Source organism: Sminthopsis crassicaudata, chromosome 5 (genome assembly GCF_048593235.1).
Source record: "Sminthopsis crassicaudata isolate SCR6 chromosome 5, ASM4859323v1, whole genome shotgun sequence".
In the NCBI taxonomy this organism is placed as follows: Eukaryota; Metazoa; Chordata; class Mammalia; order Dasyuromorphia; family Dasyuridae; genus Sminthopsis; species Sminthopsis crassicaudata.
This window is the reverse complement of record NC_133621.1, coordinates 71,047,377-71,067,134: the sequence shown is the minus strand read 5'-3', so window position 1 is coordinate 71,067,134 and position 19,758 is coordinate 71,047,377.

Genomic DNA, 19,758 nt, shown 5'->3' with positions numbered 1-19,758 from the left:
GTGGTTTGGTAGTGGTAGTAGTAGGGTAGGAGAGTAGTTTTGTAGTGGTGGTGGTGATAGAGAGACCAATGATAATGATGATGATGATTGTGATATTATCTACTTTCTGGTATTCTAGGTCATCACCAATTACTCATTTTATGAAGTGTACTGTTAACTCTCTGGCAATCAACGTTGACCTGACAGATCTTTAATTATTAATTATTATTAACAATTCATAAAATGGACTTCTCTCAACATGGTGTATCAGTGTCTGTATGCACATAGAAGGCTCATGAAGCCAAGAAAAGTGCAAGAGAATCTCCTACTTTAGAGTCAAATTAAATCACTCAGGGCAACTAGGTGGTGCAGTGAATAGTGCACCAGCCCTGAAGTCAGGAGGACCTGATTTCAAACCTAACCTCAGACACTTAACACTTCCTAACCCCAATTGTCTCAGCCAAAAAAAAAAAAATTAAATCACTCAATTAAAAAAAAAAAAGTATTTATTTAGCATTTTCTATGTTCCAGGCACCAAATTTGGAGTATGCAACATCAATAGCAAAGACAGATTACTTAAATTTGGGCTGTTTTTACTCGTAGGAGCAACAGGCGTTTTAATTCCCACATACTTCAGAAAGGGGTGGAGGGATGCCCCTGAAATAAATACTGAGAGAGCTTTAATTCTCTGCCAAAAATCAGAAGATACACCAACAGATACCCTAGTGCTAAAAAATGCATTAATCTCTTGGATCCCATCTGCATCTTCAGCATGTTAAAACATGCACTAAGACTTTGTGGTATTGGACTAAAGCAAAGTAGAATAACAGAGACCTGTTTCCCTTTTTTCTCAAAGCTCCATATGCTCTGGTGGAGCCAATACAGAAAACTCCAAGATTTGGCTCATATAAGGAGAAGCTGATGCAACCTTGGGTAATTTATTCATGAAAGTGATAAGTGAAACTGAATTACAAACCATAGCTCTTTATTTTGACTTACATTAAAACTTCTGCACTCCAAATGCAATATGTATGGAATTAACTCAAATTAATATGTACTGAATTAACTTGTCCACCATGAGAATTATCAGGCTGGCTATTAAAGCACTTTTCCCATTCACACTAAAGAATTTAATAAGAACAGCACACCAAAAATTTAGTCTAAGCTGGTTTTGAATATTGAAAGTGCTGAAGAGAGAGCATGGTTTGGGGGATTAAAGTGCCAGATTTGGAATCAGGAAGACAAGTTCTAATCCCACCTCAAGCATTCAGTAGCTGTATCACCTGGGACAATTCAATTAACCTCTGTGAGCCTTAGTGCCCTCATCTATCAAAGAAGGATAATAATAGGAACTGTCTCACAGGATTGTTGTAAGAACCAAATAAAATACTGCAAGCCTTCTAGCACTGTATAAATGTTCATAATTATTTTTTATTATTTATATTATCATATGTCATTATTTATAATTATTACTATTACTTATCTTGTTTTCCTCATTTTTATGCAAATAAAAGCAATAGAGCTATTCTTTACTGTTCCAGATATCAAAGTTTAGACCAATAGAATTGAACTTGGAGGTGAATTCAGTAAGTTCAATAATTTGACCTTCCTGGGCTTCCATTTCCTTTTTTATAAAATGAAAGTCCAAACTAGATGGTATCTAAGATTTTAGCTTTGCACCTCTAAGTCTAAGATCCTATGTGTCTTTCTGGTTCTATATTTATTTTCACGAAAGTTGCTTCTAAGTGCAGGTCTCTGGAAATGACATACTCTCCCCAAGATGAGGAAGCATATGATAAATATACTATATCCATATTAAATCTCTGAATTCACTGTAGACAAAATCAATGGCTAAATGTCAAGCAGAGTTAGAAAGATCCTCTAGATGTATAATTTCAATATTTCATTTAAAGAACTGTCTCTACTCCCAACCATCCCAAACCCAATACATTCAATAGATTATTGGTAAGCAGCATCCACCATATTTATAAATTTATAGCTAGATTAAAATCAAAACATTTTTGTAAATGCTATTTTGAAAACTGTCGGGTTTCTGGATACATCTTACCTTCATTTGGCAGCTGAAGCAGGTCCTGAGGAGCACTTAGTGCTTAGTCAGACATCAGACACCAAGATCAATCTCTGTATCCCAGGTCATCACCAGTTATTTTGAGTTTTTCTTGCTACTGGGCTTCAGTGACTGAGAGAGTGAAGCTGATGATTTTATGCAATTTTCTCTCATTTAAATCCGATTCACCCATGAGTTAAGACATCATTCTATAATGTCACTGGGCCTCCTTGAAAATGTGAGACAATCATCACTACCAATACCTTCATTCTAACTCTGCCTTCACTTAGAATAGCTCTACCAAATAGCAAATGTATTGAGCATTAGACCCGAGATGAGAATCTACCACATGGCCTTTCTTGAGAGAAATTTTACAACAGGGAATTCTACAAGACAATATTTACTACAACTAGATGTGACTCCTTATATGAAATCTAGGGCCAGCCCACTGTCAGCTGGAAAAGTTAAATATCAAAAAGATACACTAAAATTTTTTTTGAAAATATCAAAGTTGCAAAGAAATGCTAAAAAATGAGCTAAGTAAGACATTTTTCCAATTATATGTAGATTAAAGTAAAAGTGAGATAGATTTAGGAGATTCATCATGAAGAATGTATTTCTGTGGCTTATCTTATATAAAGGTCAAATTCAAATCAAGGGATTGAAAAAAAAAACTTACCCGAGTTTATTGAAGTTGGCAGGGGCAAGATGAATTCTAAATCCCAATTTTATTCTACCTAATCTCTGAGAAATGTTCAATAAGAAATCTGGAGATTTCACTTTTCCACTGTTCTTTTTCTCACTCCATCTTTTTCTTCATCAGGACAGCAAATCAGGAACTCGCAAAGCAAGCCAAACAGATTGCATCACCTTATTTTCATTCATTTACTCATTCAACAAATGTTTATTAAGACTGTGCAGTGGGCAGAACAATGTGTGAAGGGGTAAGGGAAAGAGAAAGGTTAGAGATACAACGCTATCTAACCTTGGAAAATCAAGTTTCCAGCCTACAATCAAATAGTAACAGCGAACACTGACATTAATAGACAAACCCAATTGTTTAATTGTTGCAAAAGAGAGTTCTATATGAAGTCCACCAAGAACAGGGATTTCCCACAGAAGGAAGGAGAATGTGGTATTGAGTTAGATGTGAAAATGTGGCTAGGCATAGAATAGACAAAGATGGGGAAGGAAACTATAGGAACCATCAATAAAGGTGCAAAGGGTAAAAAAGTACAGGACATTTTCATGGGACAAAGGGTGGCTCAGTTTATCTGAAACAAAAAGTACATGGACCCCAAGGATAATAGGTTTGGAGATAAAATGGATCATAGATGTTATCAGTAAGGTCAGCCTTTTCATTTTGCAGATAAAGAAGCTGAGTGACTTAAGTGACTTATCTAAGGTCACACAGGTGTATCTGAGGTAATTCAAAGTCAGGTCTTATTGACTCCAAAAGAAAGAAGAAAGGAAATGGAGAAGAGAATAAAGGGATGGTGGGAAAGAAAAAGAAAAGAAGTAAGGAAAGGAGGGAGAGAGGGAAGGAAAGAAAGAGACATAAAAGGGGGGAGAGGAAGAAGGGAGGGAAAAAAGGAAAGTCTCTACTCTTAAGGAGTTTTACTCCTGCTAGGGGATGAAGACATAACTGAAGGGGGATAAAAAACTTGAGGAAAAGGAGAATGTTCCACATAGAACATGTATTCTAGTCTTAGAGGTGAATAAATGAAAGGGACTAGTTTTCTGTATCTCTCAACCATTCATTCTTCTAATTCTAAAAACTCTATTCTTAGACTTCTAGTCAGATTCTAACTCCCTTTCCCTAACTTAAAAACGAAGGCCATTTGGTACCTCTATCCTCTGATTCTCAACACAATTTGCCAGTGCACAATTCCCGCTTTTGCAACTAGATGTTGGGAAGGAAAAATCACTCACACTTAGCTATTTTCTGCTAAACACTTTTGAATATCATATAGCACTGCCTCTAGGTATTAAAAAAATGCTAGCATCCATAATATCTGATTTCTCAGGTCAGAATAGAGATGCAAGAGTTCCTTATGTCCAAAAAATTTTTCCTGGAACAGAAAACAATGAATTCAGTTTTTAAAATGATTCTCAAAATACTGATCTTCTCTAAAAGATGAGCCTAACTTTTATCCTAATCCATTTAACAATAATATTGCTAAGATTTAACAAAGAACTGAAATTAGACATAAATAATGATACATCAGCATAATGGGAATATAAATATGTTATAACATGATAACATGCTGTAATATGATAACATGATAAATATGCTATAACATGAAAAATTAAGAGGCATATGGGAAGACATATGAACAGATGCAGACCAAAGTCAGCCAAATCAGGTAACTGTATAAATAACCTCAAGATAAGTAGAAAGAGCAATAATAGCAATAACAAAAATTAAACTTGATACTGTGTGACTCTGATGACCAAGTCTGGCCCTAGGAAAGTAAGAAAAATACTACATATATATATATATATATGTATATATATATATATGTATGTATGTGTATATATATGTATGTGTATATATATATACGTATGTGTATATGTATGTGTATATATATGCATATACATATACACACACACACATATATATATATACATATACATTCTTTATTAGAATGGGTGATTTGATGGGTAGAGGCATAAGAAGAGAGATTTTCAAAAATCAAAGTGATTTTTTTTAAATTAAGGAGAATACCTATTGATTTAAGAAACCTATTTCCCTCACTAAAAGGACAGAAGCATTCCCTTTTCAGGAAAAAAATACTTAATTTGTTATCCTTTCAAAAACTAGTATATTTTAGAGTTTTTTTCTTTCTATTTTTTTTTTTTTTTGAACAGCAGAAGGGAATGGGCCCTAGCCCATAAGGGAGTTTGAACAAAGAACTTATGTATTCTATGAAAGGCATTTACTGTGTAAAGATTTGCCCCGGTCCAAAGCAGAACAGCTTAATAATCACTTTTTGGAGATTTGATTAATGAAACAGATTCTCATTGCCTTTGAAAAGACAATTTATTCCTCCAAAGGCACAGCTAAGCTCAAATATGCACCAAAGCTCATTTTTATCTTATACATTGAAATATATTTTCCTCATCCTTCACAAGAATTTGTAGAAGTCTGGTCTACTTCCTTCAGAAATCATCAGGGTATAATAAATGGAAACCATACACTGTGTCATTGTGTTTCTAATTCCATTAACAACTTTATATGTACAGAATCTGTGGTCCATGATGTGCTCTTTAGCTTTTTATTTTTTTTTTAGTTTCCACATTATTATTAAATATGTAGCCTTACAACGTGTAAAATTATAGTTCTCAGAGGGGAGACAAATGCAGCTAAAAGAGCTGCAATCAGCAAAATTCCTGAAAAAGCAGGAAAAAAATGAAGGAGGCAAAGGTTTATTTTAATAGCTTTTGCATATTGGAATTTGCTGCATCTTCTGAACAAACATTTATGGAAATTTAATCAAGATTTTTTCAGACTTCCTGCCTCCTTTGTAACCTTTTCTCCCAAGTCTCCATATAATATGTTTAGGTTGTATTCATTTTTCCACTTCAGTTCTTATTAACAAACCATCCAGAGGTATTTAAAGTAAAACTGCAGCAATTTTATTTAATCTAAATAGATGGAGCTTCTTTGCATGAGACTTATTTCATGGAAAAGAAATACTGGTAAGTATAGATTTTTTATTATAGGGATATTCTAAAATAAGATATAGAAAGTTGATATAGATATTGATGCCTTTATTCGAAATGCTTTAATAGAGATTCAAAAGTAAAAGAGAATGTTCTTCTTTAAAAGGCTACTGCTTTAAATAAAGAATACAAGCATAAAAAGCAGAAATTTACTCTGACTACCTTTCCAAAAAAAAAAAAATCTTCAGAGGAAGGCCAAGTAATTTTTTTCTTTGAATAGACATTGAGGGAAATCAGGGGTGGGGAAAGGGCAGATGGAGACATTTTAAAATCACTACAATCATATACTTCTATTTTAGGAAGTTACATATCTTTAACTCCCAGGAGGCTGTTTGCCACATCACTGGGCCCCTTGCCTCTATCCATTAACATAAGGTGAGTCAGTTAAAGTCAGCAATCATTTACTAAGCTCCTACTATGTTCCAGGCACTGTGCCAACCATTTGGTAGAACAAAGAAAGGCAAAAATCACACTGTTTGCTTCCCCAGGAGCTCATTGCCTAATGGGAGAGAACAGAGTTAAAACTAAAGAGAAAAGGAAGAAAGGAAGAAGAGAAAAGGGGGGAAAAGTCAAAGGTAGGAAAAAAGTGAAGAAAGGTAGGAAGAAAGAGAATGGAAAAAACAGATAAATATAGTAACTACTCAATTTAAGGACCTCAACAAGCTACAAGGCAATTCTTTGTTTAGAAATTAAAGCAGTAAGACATTTGGCAAACTGATGCAATTATCATAATAGAACCATTTTGTAATTGGTGAGTAAACAATTGATCTGGTTAACTACACAAATTTGTCCAAGGATAAAAATGTTCTGGCCCCAAAAGTATTTCTTCTACTATGTCCTTCTGAGTCTAGAAAAGATCATAAATATCTTATTTGACAACAACAAATGAAAATTTTCTTACTAAGAGTACAATGGATAGAGTGATGATTCTGGAATCAAGAAGATTTGTTGTGTAACTTTGGGCAAGTCACTTAATCCTATTTTCCTCAGTTTTCTCATCTGTAAATATGAGATGGAAAAGAAAATAGTAAATCACTTCAGTATCTTTGCTGCAGCCCAAAAATGTGTATTTTTTTAAACAACAGAATAAAATGTTACTTCTGTATTTCAGTGGCTCACCAAAATGAACACACCATCATTTGGTGTTGATCATAAGCCAAACATACCTTTTTTTAAAGATATATGCATTTTTACATCATTGTCATTTTACTTTTTTCCAGTAAATTTGTTTATTTTTAGTACACATTGCTTTATGAATCATATTGGAGAGAAAAATCAGAGCAAAATGGAAAAACCATGGGAGACATAAAAAAAAAAGGAAAAAAGAAATGAACATAGCATGTGTTGATTTACATTCAGTTTCCTTAGTTCATTTTCTGTCCAAAGTCTATTGGGATTGCTTTGAATCACTGAACCATTAAAAAGAACCAAGTCTTTCATACATTCTTGCTATTACTGTGTACAACATATTCCTTGTTCTGTTTGTTATGCTCAGCATCAGTTAGTGTAAATCATTCTAAGCCTTTCTAAAATCAGCTAGTTCATCATTTTTATAAAACAATAATATTCCACTAACTTCACATATCACAACTTGTTCAACCATTCCCCAATTGATGGGCATCTGCTCATTTTCCAATTATTTAATACTACAAAAAGAGCATTTTTGCATGTGGGTCCTTTTCCCTCCTTTATTATTTCCTTGGGATACAGACCCAGCAATGACACTTCTGGGTCAAAGGGTGTGCCTAATTTTATAACCCTTTGTGCATAGTTCCAGTTTGTTCTCCAGAAGGTTGGATCATTTCACAACTCCATAATAATGCATTAGTATCTCAGTTTTCCCATATCCCCTCCAACATGTATTATTATTTTTTCCTGTCATCTTAACCAGTCTGAAATGTGTGAGGTGGTACTTTAGAGATGTCTTAATGTATATTTCTCTGATCAGTAGTGATTTAGAGCATTGTTATATTGTTATAGATAACTTTAATTTTGTCATTTGAAAATTGTTCATATCTTTTGACCATTTATGAATTGGGGAATGACATATTTTTATAAATTTGACATAGTTCTTTATATATTTTAGTAATGAGACCTTTATCAGAAACACTGGCTGTAAAGATTTTTTTCTCAGCTTTTCAGCTTTGTACTTCCCTTTTTATCTTGTTTCAGTTGGGTTTTTTTGTGCAAACCCTTTTTAATTTAATGTAATCAGAGTTGTCCATTTTGCCTTTCAAAATGTCCTCTAGTTCTTCTTCAGTCATAAATTCCTCCCTTCTCCAAAAACCTGATAAGTAAAGTATCCCTTGCTTTCCTAATTTGTTTATGGTATCATCCTTTATACCCAAATCATGTACCCCAATAGTATGTATTGAAATGTCTCATTGGGTTTTCTCAATTTTCCCAGTTCTCACTGGACTGGACTGATCCAGAAGAGCTCTTTCTTGTCTCTTACACCCATTTGTCCTCTAAAGAACAGTGCCTGCCACATGGTAAGCACCTAATAAATGTTTACTGGTAGATTAACTCTTCATATCACAAACAAGTATGTTTCTGTTTTCTGTATGCTTTTTTTAAATTTGTTTTTCAATTTAAGAAATAATTTATTTTCTTTCCTTCCCATCTCTCTTACCCAATTTGAAAAAAAAAAAAAAAGAAAAAGAAAAATAATATATCTGTAAGAATTAAGACAAAATCAAGCAAACGCATATCCTTGTTAAAAACAAAACAAAAAACTAACTTGTTGCATTGGAGTATATTGTTATGCAACTTTCAATAGTCCATAACCCAAACAAGGACACTGATCCCAGCTATATCATAATAGATAGTGAGATGGCACATGAATAGAGTATTAGACTTGGAGTCAGGAAAATCCATAACCAGAAGACTTCAGTTCATCCCTCTCACCTCCCCACCCCAAAATTATCTAATGACTTTTGGTAAGTTATTTACCTTCCTTAGGCCTGCATTTCCTAATCTGTAAAATAAGGTAAATGAATTAGATAGTCTCTGACGTCCCTGTTAGCTCTTTTGTTCCATCATTTCAGTCATGTCAGGTTCTATAAGACCTCATTTGGAATTTTCTTGGCAAAAATACTGAAGTGGTTTGCCTTTTCCTTCTCCAGCTCATTTTAGAGATGAAAAAACTAAGGCAAACAGGGTTAAGTGACTTGCCCAGGTTCACATGACTAGTAAGCCATGTATGAACTCAGGAAAATATGTCCTCCAGACTCCAGTGCTCTATCTATTGTGCCATCTAATTGCCCTCTAGTTCTACATTTATAATCTTTGTTTTAATTCTGCCTCAGGTTTTTACTAGCTACATAACTAGAATCAAATCAGACATTTGTAATAACACTTAACATGGTGGCTGACATTTTGAAGATGCCCAATAATTGCTTGTTCCCTCTTTCCACTTGCACACCTCCACAAGTCACTTAGACTCTCAGCTTCAATTTTCTCATCTGTAAAATAAAAATAATAATATTACCCACTTCACAGTGGGATTATACAAAGATCTTCACCAATTTTAAAGGATTATATAAATGTTTGTTCTTATTATTACATAGAAATGTTCAATTGTGATATGGAATTCAAAGGTTGGGTCACAGTTCTATGATCTAGACACTTCTGTATATAGACTAGATTGACTCATTTGGATACAGCAGATCTTAGAAATTTCAATTCATAGAATCTCAAGTTAGAAAATCATAGAATTAAATGTCCCTAGATACTAGAAGGGAAGTCAGATACAATCTAGTCCAAATATCTCCTTCCAAAGATGAAAAAAAAAAGTTGAAGTTCAGGGAGTTTGTGATATGACTGAGACCACTGGACTTCAATGTCTTACCTGAAGCAAGAATGTTGCCTATAACATTCTTAACAAGTAATTATTTAGCCTCTGTTCAGAGACCTCCAGGGTCAATGAACCTACTGTCTCCCAAAGCAGTCTGATCATTCTGGGATGGCACTAGTTATGCAACAAATTATTTATATTGATTCTCTTTATATTGAGCTTCTTTCCATTGATCTTCATTCTGCCTTCCGGGGATAAATCAAGTTTAATCTATCTTTTTCATTTAAAAAAATCCTTCAAACACTTCAAGACAGATAATATACCCTTCATCCAGGAGTATACTAGAAAATATTTAACAATTAACTCTCGAATTATATATATGTGTATGTGTGTGTGCACATACTTACACAAAATACATTTTTTAAAATTAATACATACTACTAGCTTTCTTTGTTATTCAGTCTAGACAACCAACAAAATGATAAACCAGCAACTTTTTATGATGTTTATCAATTATTAGAGTATAAATGTTCACGCTGAAATTTTAAATATCAGCTCTGAGGGTTAGAGATAGTTCCAGCATACCTTTGCCTATTCCCTACCTAAGTTTTATGTTCTCAAAGTTAAACATTCCTGTAAATGTCTTTTAAATGACAAATCATTGGAATGATTTTAAATTACCTCACCCATCTGATCACTTCCCTTCTAGAGACTCTCCAAATCTATTAATATCCCTTATAAAATATGTTACATATAGACACAATATTCTTAATATCTGTAGTGAGATCAAATTTGGAAGAGTACCTAGAAGAGCAATTACCCAATAGATAAGTGTCAAAAGGCATGTATGAACAGGCAATTTTCTAAAAAAGAATTATGTCAACAGCTATGTGAAAGATTGTTCCTAGTAAATAATAATAGAAGAAACATAAATTAAAACAACTCTGAGGTCTCACTTGTTCCTACACATCAGATAAGCAAAAATGACCAGAATAGTGAATATTGGAGGAACTTTGGATGATATGCACACTAACTTACTGCTTGTGGGATTATGATTTGGTTCAACCATTCTGGCCAAAAAAAAAATTAATTAATTTGGAACACGCTCAAAAAGTCACTCATCTGTATGACTCTTTGATCCAATGATACTACCAGAAGATATATCTCAAAGAAATTCAAGACAGAGGTAAAAGATCCATAGGGTCATTGATGAGTTCCATTTTGGAGATGTTGAATTTAAGATGCTTAGGGAACATTCAGTTTAAGATATTCCAAAAGATATTCTAGGTGAGTGACCATAGAACAACAGAGAGATTAAGACTGAATACATAGATCTAAGAATCCTCTACATAGAGACTACTCATGGAAATATGAAGAGATTTTTGAGAGAAATAGTATGGAAGAAGATAAGAGAATATAGGACAGAGAGAGAGAGAGGAAGGAAGGGATAAATGAAGGGAGAGAGGAGAGAAAGTGAAAAAGGGAAAAGAGAGAAATAAAAGGGAAGGAGAAGGAAAGATTTAGTCTGCACTTAATATGTACCAAATAGTATGTTAAATGCTTTACAAATATTACCTCATTTGATCCTCACACAACCCTAAAAGATAGGTATTATTATTCTCATTTTACAGGCAGAAAAATCAATCAGACAAAGGTCACATGACTTGGCCAGGGCCACACAATTATTAAGTGACTGAAGTCCAGTTTGGCCTCAGGTGTTTCCTGACCCCAGCCTCAGAGTTCTATTTGTCATGCCACCTAACTAGCTTGGGGGGCATCTATGATTAGTAATAAAAAATTGGTGAGAATCCAACAGAGAGGCTGAGGAGGAGTGATCAGAAAGGTTAAGGAAGGATCAACAGAGACACAAAAAGGAGAGAGCGTTCTGGAGAAGAGTGTGGTTGACAGTTTTGAAGGCTATTATTTTGGTCAATTCAAAAATAAATTAGTAATTATTAAACTTTCATTATGTCCCAGGTACCATGCTAGACAATGGGACATACAAAAATGAAAGTGAAAATAGTAATTGCTTTCAAGGGGCTTAGATTCAGATTTATATTTATATTCTAACAGTGACTCATTTCTAAATAAAGCACATTTATATATGTAGATATATGTGTATATGTGTGTACCCATAGAATATGTTCAAAATAAATTTAATGTAGTTTGGGGAAGGAGAGCTGGTTTCAAATTCAACCTTACTAGTCACATGACACTGGGACAACCACTTTGTCTCCATGTGCCTTTAATTATTCCCCAAGATTTTATCTTTTCAGAGAGAGAGGAACTGAGGAAATTATAGTTCTTTCTCATACTTTATCTTTTTATTCATTTTTGTCCTATTTCAAAGTCTTATCTATATGATGTGTTTTTTAAAAGTTTATTAATTTAAAATAAGTACTAATAGAATCAAGAGGCAAATCTAATTCATCCAGCTCCTGTGGAAGAGTTACTGCTCCTAGTCCTATTAGGTCCTTACACTGCTGCAAAATGTGCATAATGAATGCTCACCAAGCCTTCTCCCAGTGGGGTATTTTGTTCCCTGTATACAACATTGCCCAGGAGCCATACTGGAGGCTCTAGGACAGCCAACCATGTACCCGTACAATCCTGAGGAATAAGCTAGAATCCCTGCCTAGCTCATTATTCAGCAGATGTGGTACTTTTCCCCTTTTAATGTTAAAATCAGGTTTGAAATTGTCCAAAGTAAGCAATCTGCTGTCATTAGATATTTCCCTCATGCCATGAAAAGAATTCACACACTCTACTTACATTGCAAGGAATTCAAAAGCATTTTTCATTTGACTAAAATGCTAGCAATTTTTTAGGAAAGCACATTGCTGTTCTTGACGGCTATTCAGCACCTTTGGGTCCCATGTGGCTTTTTTTCAGTCACTCAGGGGATGGAACTGCTCTGAGACCTTTTGGTCCCTATTATAGTACAAAGCCAAGCATTGTATTACAAGTGAAAAATTAATCATGGCAATTAGGCCAGGGAGGGAAGTGTCAGATTCACAGTTCCTGCAGCAGAATTAAGTTACCACCCGTGGGTTACACATAATATTGATGTTATATGCTTACTTTAGGATCATATTGGGACCTCAATTGCCTGAAGCCTATTCTCCCTGGCAGACACATAAGATGTAGTCCATATTAAAAGTATGCTTGAACAAGATCCCTTTGTAGAATGGAAGCTCTTTGAAAGTAGTGACTCTTTCACACCCATTAGAATGCCAGACAAATTAGAAGTATGTGGTTGGTTGATTTGTATCTCCTGATGCTTTCAGTATTTCAATGATCCATGACCTTGCTGAAGGATTCCCTCCACAGATACAACCTACAATCCTACTACAATAGGGAAGATCATTTTGAGAGTTGACCCTGACAACCAATTTGATAATGAACTTCTCAGGTCAGGGTAGCCCTCAAGTGGACAGATGTTAAGTCCTTTGCCAAACTGTACTCAAAATCAGTGGCCTTCAAGGAACTTTTAATTCATTGAGGTTAATATCAATATACAAAGAGTAAAAGACTAGGTAAAATATGACAGATTCCATACAAGAAGCAGATTAAAAATATTGTGAATGTTCTGAGGATTAGGGGAAGAAGAAAAAAGAAGAGAAGTTTTGTAGGAGACATGCTGCTTGAGACAGATTCTTTTAGGGAAGAATTTTAAGAGGAAATGTTAGCAAAGGATTTTCTAAACAAAGGAAATAGAATAAACAAAGGTACGTAGGTGGGAAAGTGCAGGATGTGTTCAGGAAACAATGAGCAGAGTAGTTTGGCTAGAGCACAGAGAAATGAACAGGATAGTAATGAAAGTAAGCCTGGGAACATAGATAGGAGTATATTGTAGAGATCCTTGAATTTCAAGCTGAATCATTTGAATTGTAGTCTGTAGACAATCCACTTCTTCTTTGAAGACAACCATATGAACACAATTCTAGGACCTTAGATCAAATTGCTTTGAGCAAAGCAGTATGGAAAATATACAGAAGATTAGAACAAAGTCCCAGTAACCAAGGATCATATGATCTAGTTGAAGAGAAATATTAATAATACAAAGTAATATATGCAAAGATAAAGTTATAAAACTGATTCCATAAACTACATGTGAAAATTGATCTCAATTTATACTTAATGAATGATATAAACAATGAATGCTATAGGAATTTGGTGAAAGGAAATTTCACTTTAGGCTACAAGGGTCAAGGTAGCTTTTTTTAATGAAGTAAAAATTTAAGGTCAAAATTCTATGTGATATTCCATTACTTTCTGCCATATCTTTGTATGAGCTATCCCTCAGGACTATAGTTTTTTTTTTTTCCTCTTCATATCCCTCTTAGAAATCCCTGTTCCCTTCAAGGCTCTGCCCAATCATTATTTCTTTCAAGTATCCTTTCCTGATCCACTTTTTTTGTTTGTGATATATATATGTGTGTGTGTGTGTGTGTGTGTGTGTGTGTGTGTGTGTGTGTGTGTTTGTGTATACACACATATATATCACATTTGTTTTCTGGATATGTTTTATCCTCCTAGTAGAAAGCAAGTCAAAGACTGTCTCCCTTTCATCCCCATATCCCAATTCCTAGAGTATAATTTACCATTAATAAATATTTATGAATTGGTAGTATCTAAATATAAAAAGAAGGGAAAGGATATATAAGGTTGAGGAAATGCTGTAAGCAAAATCTAGAGGGACAAATTAGAGAGGCTTGAAAATCATAACATTTTAAATGCTAATTTAAAAAAAACTTTTTAATCTCAACAATTAAGAAGGGATCGGAAAAGTGAATGACTAGAGGTCTTTTTAATGATCCAAGTATAAGGAATAAGGATGAAAGGGGAAGGGGAAAATCTATAAATGTTTCAAAGTGGAAAATAAAATAATTTGATTACAAATCGGATATAAAAATGGAAGAAAAAAGAAGAAATAAACATGACTCCAAGATATCTATTTTGGTGTACTAAAAAAATAGTGGCACCACAGGCAGATATAAATATTGATATATTAGAAATATAATGCCAGGGTTGGGAATTTATACTGACAGTAAAAACAAAGATACACAAAGAAAAAAGAGCCAAAGATTTTCACACAGCATTATTTATATTTGTAACCCATGCGAGCAGCGATCCAAATGTCCAGCAATAAGAGAATGATTATAATTGCTGGATATTAATTGAGAGAACTATTAAGATGAAATTAAGACAAGTAAACAAAAAGAAAGCCCTTTAGAGAATAATACATAATTTTAAAAGCTGAATCATAAGAATAGACACATACAAACTTCTACTATGTAAGAAAAAAAGTATGAATGAAGACTCTTAATAAAGACTAAAAGGAAGAGACCAAAAACCCTATATTTTATAAGTTGAGATTAAATATAATTACTAAAATATATTTTGTATTGTTTTAAGAAATTGCAGATTTTTTTAAAAAGTATCCTTATGGATCTCATTATAAGATAAAATGATTAATGCCTTCCTTCTGAGATTACCCCCAATTTATCATGTATATGTATGCATGTGTGTCTATATGTGTATGTATATTCACATATTATACATACATACATTTTTGCATGTTTTCTCTCCATACAATGTTAACTTCTTGAGAACATAATGAACTTTGGTTTTTGTCTTAGCATTTAGAACAGCACATAGTAGGTGCATAAAAAAAATGCTCCTGGACTTGACTGATTCCAGACCAAAGAGGTCCATTACTCGGAATTTGTTAAGGAAAGATTGTGCAGAGGTTTTTGTTTTTGTTTTTTTCCCCAGCAATATCCCTTTAAGAAAATAACCAGGGCTGGCTTTTGCAGCACATTTCCCCAAGGACAGTAGATGCTTAAGATTTTGATGTGACTGCAGTAGCCCCTTAAGCAACAGATGGATTTGTGGATCGATAGATAGATGTACTAGGAGGTGGCTTTATAAGGTCAGTCATCCAAATCTCATCCTGGGAGAGTTCACATCGAGTTACATAGGATAAAACTTGGAGCCAGAATTCACATGCCTGATTATTGAAGTAAGTGCAGCTGCATTTATTTCAACCTGCTGAGCCCTATAACATACACACGTGCCAGGGAAACAGCAGCAGTTAAAAATAAGACAATTACAGAGTCAGATGATAGGAAAACAAGAACTGGAAGGTATCTCAAGGTCATCTGGCTTAGTCTCCTCCTAAACTGCTGGAGCAATTCAAATAAACTAAACAACTCATAAAATCCCAGAATCATAGGACATTAGACCTGGAAGGGAACTTGGTGATCAACAAACAGATAAGCCTACAAAGAGGGCTATTGGAACAGTTTCCAAATTAACCGTTCGTGTATTTTGCTCCCTTGCTATGCCAAATATTTCCCTTATTTAGGTGATTTGATTAAATCAGCATTGACATAACACCTACTGTGTGACAGACTGCACCAAAAAAAAAAAAAAAAAAAAAAAAAGCCTATAGACTAGAGAAAATAAGAGATGAGAGAAATTTAAGACAAATCTCTCATTTAAGAAAACAAATGAAAAACAAGTTAAGGCAGTAGTATTAAACAATGTAAAGTTTGGTCTGCATAATGAAGAATGGGAATTGAGAGGCAAGACAGAAAAGTCATTTCAAGCAGGGAGAAGGAAAATACTATAGCCTGAATGAAAGATCAGAAAGAAGAGAGAAACACTTGTCCTGTCTGATGTGCACATGGACTTCAAAAGAAGTATTGCAAACATAATTATTACCATTTGACACTGGACCTGAGACTTAGTGAGGTCACACAGTTAGAAAGTGGCAGAGATGAGATTGGAACCCATACGTATTCTTGAGTCCAACTTGTACAAGATGGTTCTTAAATATTCAGAATAAGCCTTTACATCTTGGAAATCAGCAAATACTACACATCAGGGCTTGATTTTGTTTTTTTGATTGCATAGACTTAAGAAAGTGATAGAGCAGCAGTGTCTACTGGGCCCATATCCCAGAGAGATCATAAAAAAGGGAAAAGGACCCACTTGTGTAAAAATCTGTCCTTTATATAATGGCAAAGAACTGGAAGCTGATTGGATGCCCATCAGTTGGAGAATAGCTGAAAAAATTATGACATATAAATGTTATAGAATATTATTATTCTATAAGAAACAATGATTTCAGGCCTAGACAAACTTACATGAACTGATGCTGAGTGAGGTGAGCAGAACCAGAAGAACATTGTACACAGCAACAAGATTATACAATGATCAACTCTGATGGACATGGCTCTTTTCAACAAATAGGCGATTCAAGACAGTTCCAATGATCTTGTGAAAAAGAGAGCCATCTGCACCCAGAGAGAGGACTGTGAGAACTGAGTATGGATCACAACATTGTATTTTCTTTTTGTTGTTGTTTGCTTGCATTTTGATTTCTTTCTCATTTTTTTCCTTTTTGATCTGATTTTTTTGTGCAGCATGATAATTGTGGAAATATGTATAGAAAAACTACACATGATTAGCATATATTGGATTATTTGCTGTCTAGGGGAAGGAGAAGGGAAGGAGAAAAAAATTCAAACACAAGGTTTTGTGAGGGTGAATGCTGAAAACTATGCATATGTTTTGAAAATAAAAAGCTTCATATAAAAAAAGAAAAGAAAGCGATTGGGGCAGCTAGGTGGCACAGTGGATAGAGGATCAGCCCTGAATTCAGGAGGACATGAGTTCAAATCTGATCTCAGACACTTAACACTTCCTAGCTGTGTGATCTTAGGAAAGTCACATTAACCCCAATTGCCTCAGGGAGGGAGAAACAGAGGGGGAGAGAAAGAGGGGGGGAAAGAGAGGGGGGGGGGAAGAAAGGGGGGAGAGAGGGGGAGAGAGGGAGAGAGAGAGAGAGGGAGAGAGAGAGAGAGAGAGAGAGAAAGAGAGAGAGAAAGAGAGAGAGAGAGAGAGAGAGAGAGAGAGAGATAGTGAGTGTGTGTGTGTGTGTGGGTGTGTGTGTGTGTGTGTGTGTGTGTTTGGGAGGAGGGAGGAGCCAAATCCAACACTCACTCCACTGCACCATGATGGTTTTAAGATCCCTTCAGAACTAATACAACACTTAATTGCTAAAAAGTGCTTCTCTTCCCTTTCTTCTTCTTTACCTTCTCCTCCCCTTTTACCATAAATAGTTCCATGGACATTCATCTCATACAAATACAGGAATGTCTTTTTTTTTATAAAATGGTTTCCGAGTTCATATGTGACCAGCACTTTACCCAGAAGCTTAGAAGAGGAAAACATGATACAAGCAACTAGCAGCTCTCAAGCAGCTGATCTCCTGTTACAAGATGGTGACAAAATTCAGTGTGTTGACAGGAAGGCAAGACAGAAGCCTAAATTCTTAAGGCTGTGAGCTGGAGAGATTAGAAAAACTTTAAACACACACAAAATCTAAAACAACCAGCAAGAATTATACAGACACAGGTATCATTCTGCCCATAACGTAGCAGCATTTAACTGTCCTAGCAAATCACAGAAATAGCCCTTTCTGAAAATGTTACATTTATATGATTAGTAACAGGAATATTTTTTAAGTGCTTACAGTATCCAAATATTATTTTCCATGTGCCTGAAACAGTCCCAAATAAAAATTTCATTAGTACAGCTTTGGGGCTTGGTGAACATGCATTTAGTAACTGTAACATATCTGGCTCATATTATATATCTTCCTAAACAGATAGTGAAATATTTTATTGTATACACTTTCATGCCTATAACCTGCTTCTAGCTGCCTAATAGAAAACACACACCACTTCACAGACCACAATTGCTATTCTCATTGGAACAGGAAAAGTGGAAGAGAAAACAACCTCTTCGATAGGTCCAATGAATTGGACAGTTACTGGATGGCACTAAGACAACTTCCTGAATTATCTGTCTGTGGTCCTTCTGCCAATATATATCAATTCCCTGCATTTTCAAAGTTTTGTCCAATCTGGGTTTGAAAAGCTAAAAAAATATGGCTTCTTGGCTGCTTCCCTTAGTAGGCTATTAGATGATAGAGCTGAATGCAGATGGAATGTATCATTTTCCCTGGCCCCAGGAAAATAGATTTGCTCAAATACCATATTTATGTGGAATGTCAATCATAATCATGAAAATGGACAGCCAGAAGGGTCAGATTCTATAGCAATTATATCCTATGTGCTTCTGGCAGAATCTAGTTGTAGGTTTCAACACTGTATAATTTTGTGTGTAAAGGGCATAGCAGCTGAAGTGCATTGGATTTTTCTGATTGGGGTGGGTGGCTTTTACTAAAATAAATGGAATCTAAATATTCAAGGCAAGGCTTGGGATGGGTGTGGGACGGGAAAGGTACAAAAATGGCCCTTTAGAAGTAGAATTATATTCAATGAAGCCAAAATCAAAAAAAAATTTTTAAGAAACAAAATGGAAAATATCTAGATAATCTGTATCATATTATCAAAATAAATAAAACCAATGAATTATAGTTGTCAAACTATATGTGAGTCCATGTTGTCATTTAAAACCTAACATGATACTAAGATGAACTATCAGGATAACATACAAGAGCCAGAAAATAATCCTTCTGATCTAGTTGGCTTAGACTGGGTTGTTATTAAAGCACTGAATTTTATTTTGGTTTCTACATTTAAAAACAAATATGAAGAGATGAGAGAAGATCCAGAAGAAAAAAGAGTAACAAAAATGATTAGAGGTTTGGAAAGCATTCTCATGCTGGGAAGATGGGGAGAGGAAGAAGTTGGAAATTATTAACCCCAGGAGGAAAATTGGTAAACTGAAAGAGCTTCTGGTCCCTTCATACCACTAACTTCCTGTGTAACTTTGGCTAAATCGCTCCGTTTGTGTGGCCCTCAGTTTACCTCTTTAGGAAGGAGAGAGGAAAGGGAAGGATTCTTGATGATTTTTAAGGTTTCTAGTACTAAGATCTCTGCTTCTGAAGTCAAATATATTAAAAGTTTCAAGTACAAGGAAAGCATTGTCCTTCCTTCTTCCATTTTCAAAGATGGAGGATTAGAAAAGAATTGAATTTTAAAAAGGAGATTTAGATCAGATGTAGGCTAAATGTTTCTTACTATAGAGGTGACATAATATTAAAACATTACTCTAAGAAAATTCAAAAATCTTAATTAGCAACTTTTTTCAAACTTAATAGTATCTTATATTTTTCTAAATGTTTTCAAATTGATTTTTATAAAATTTT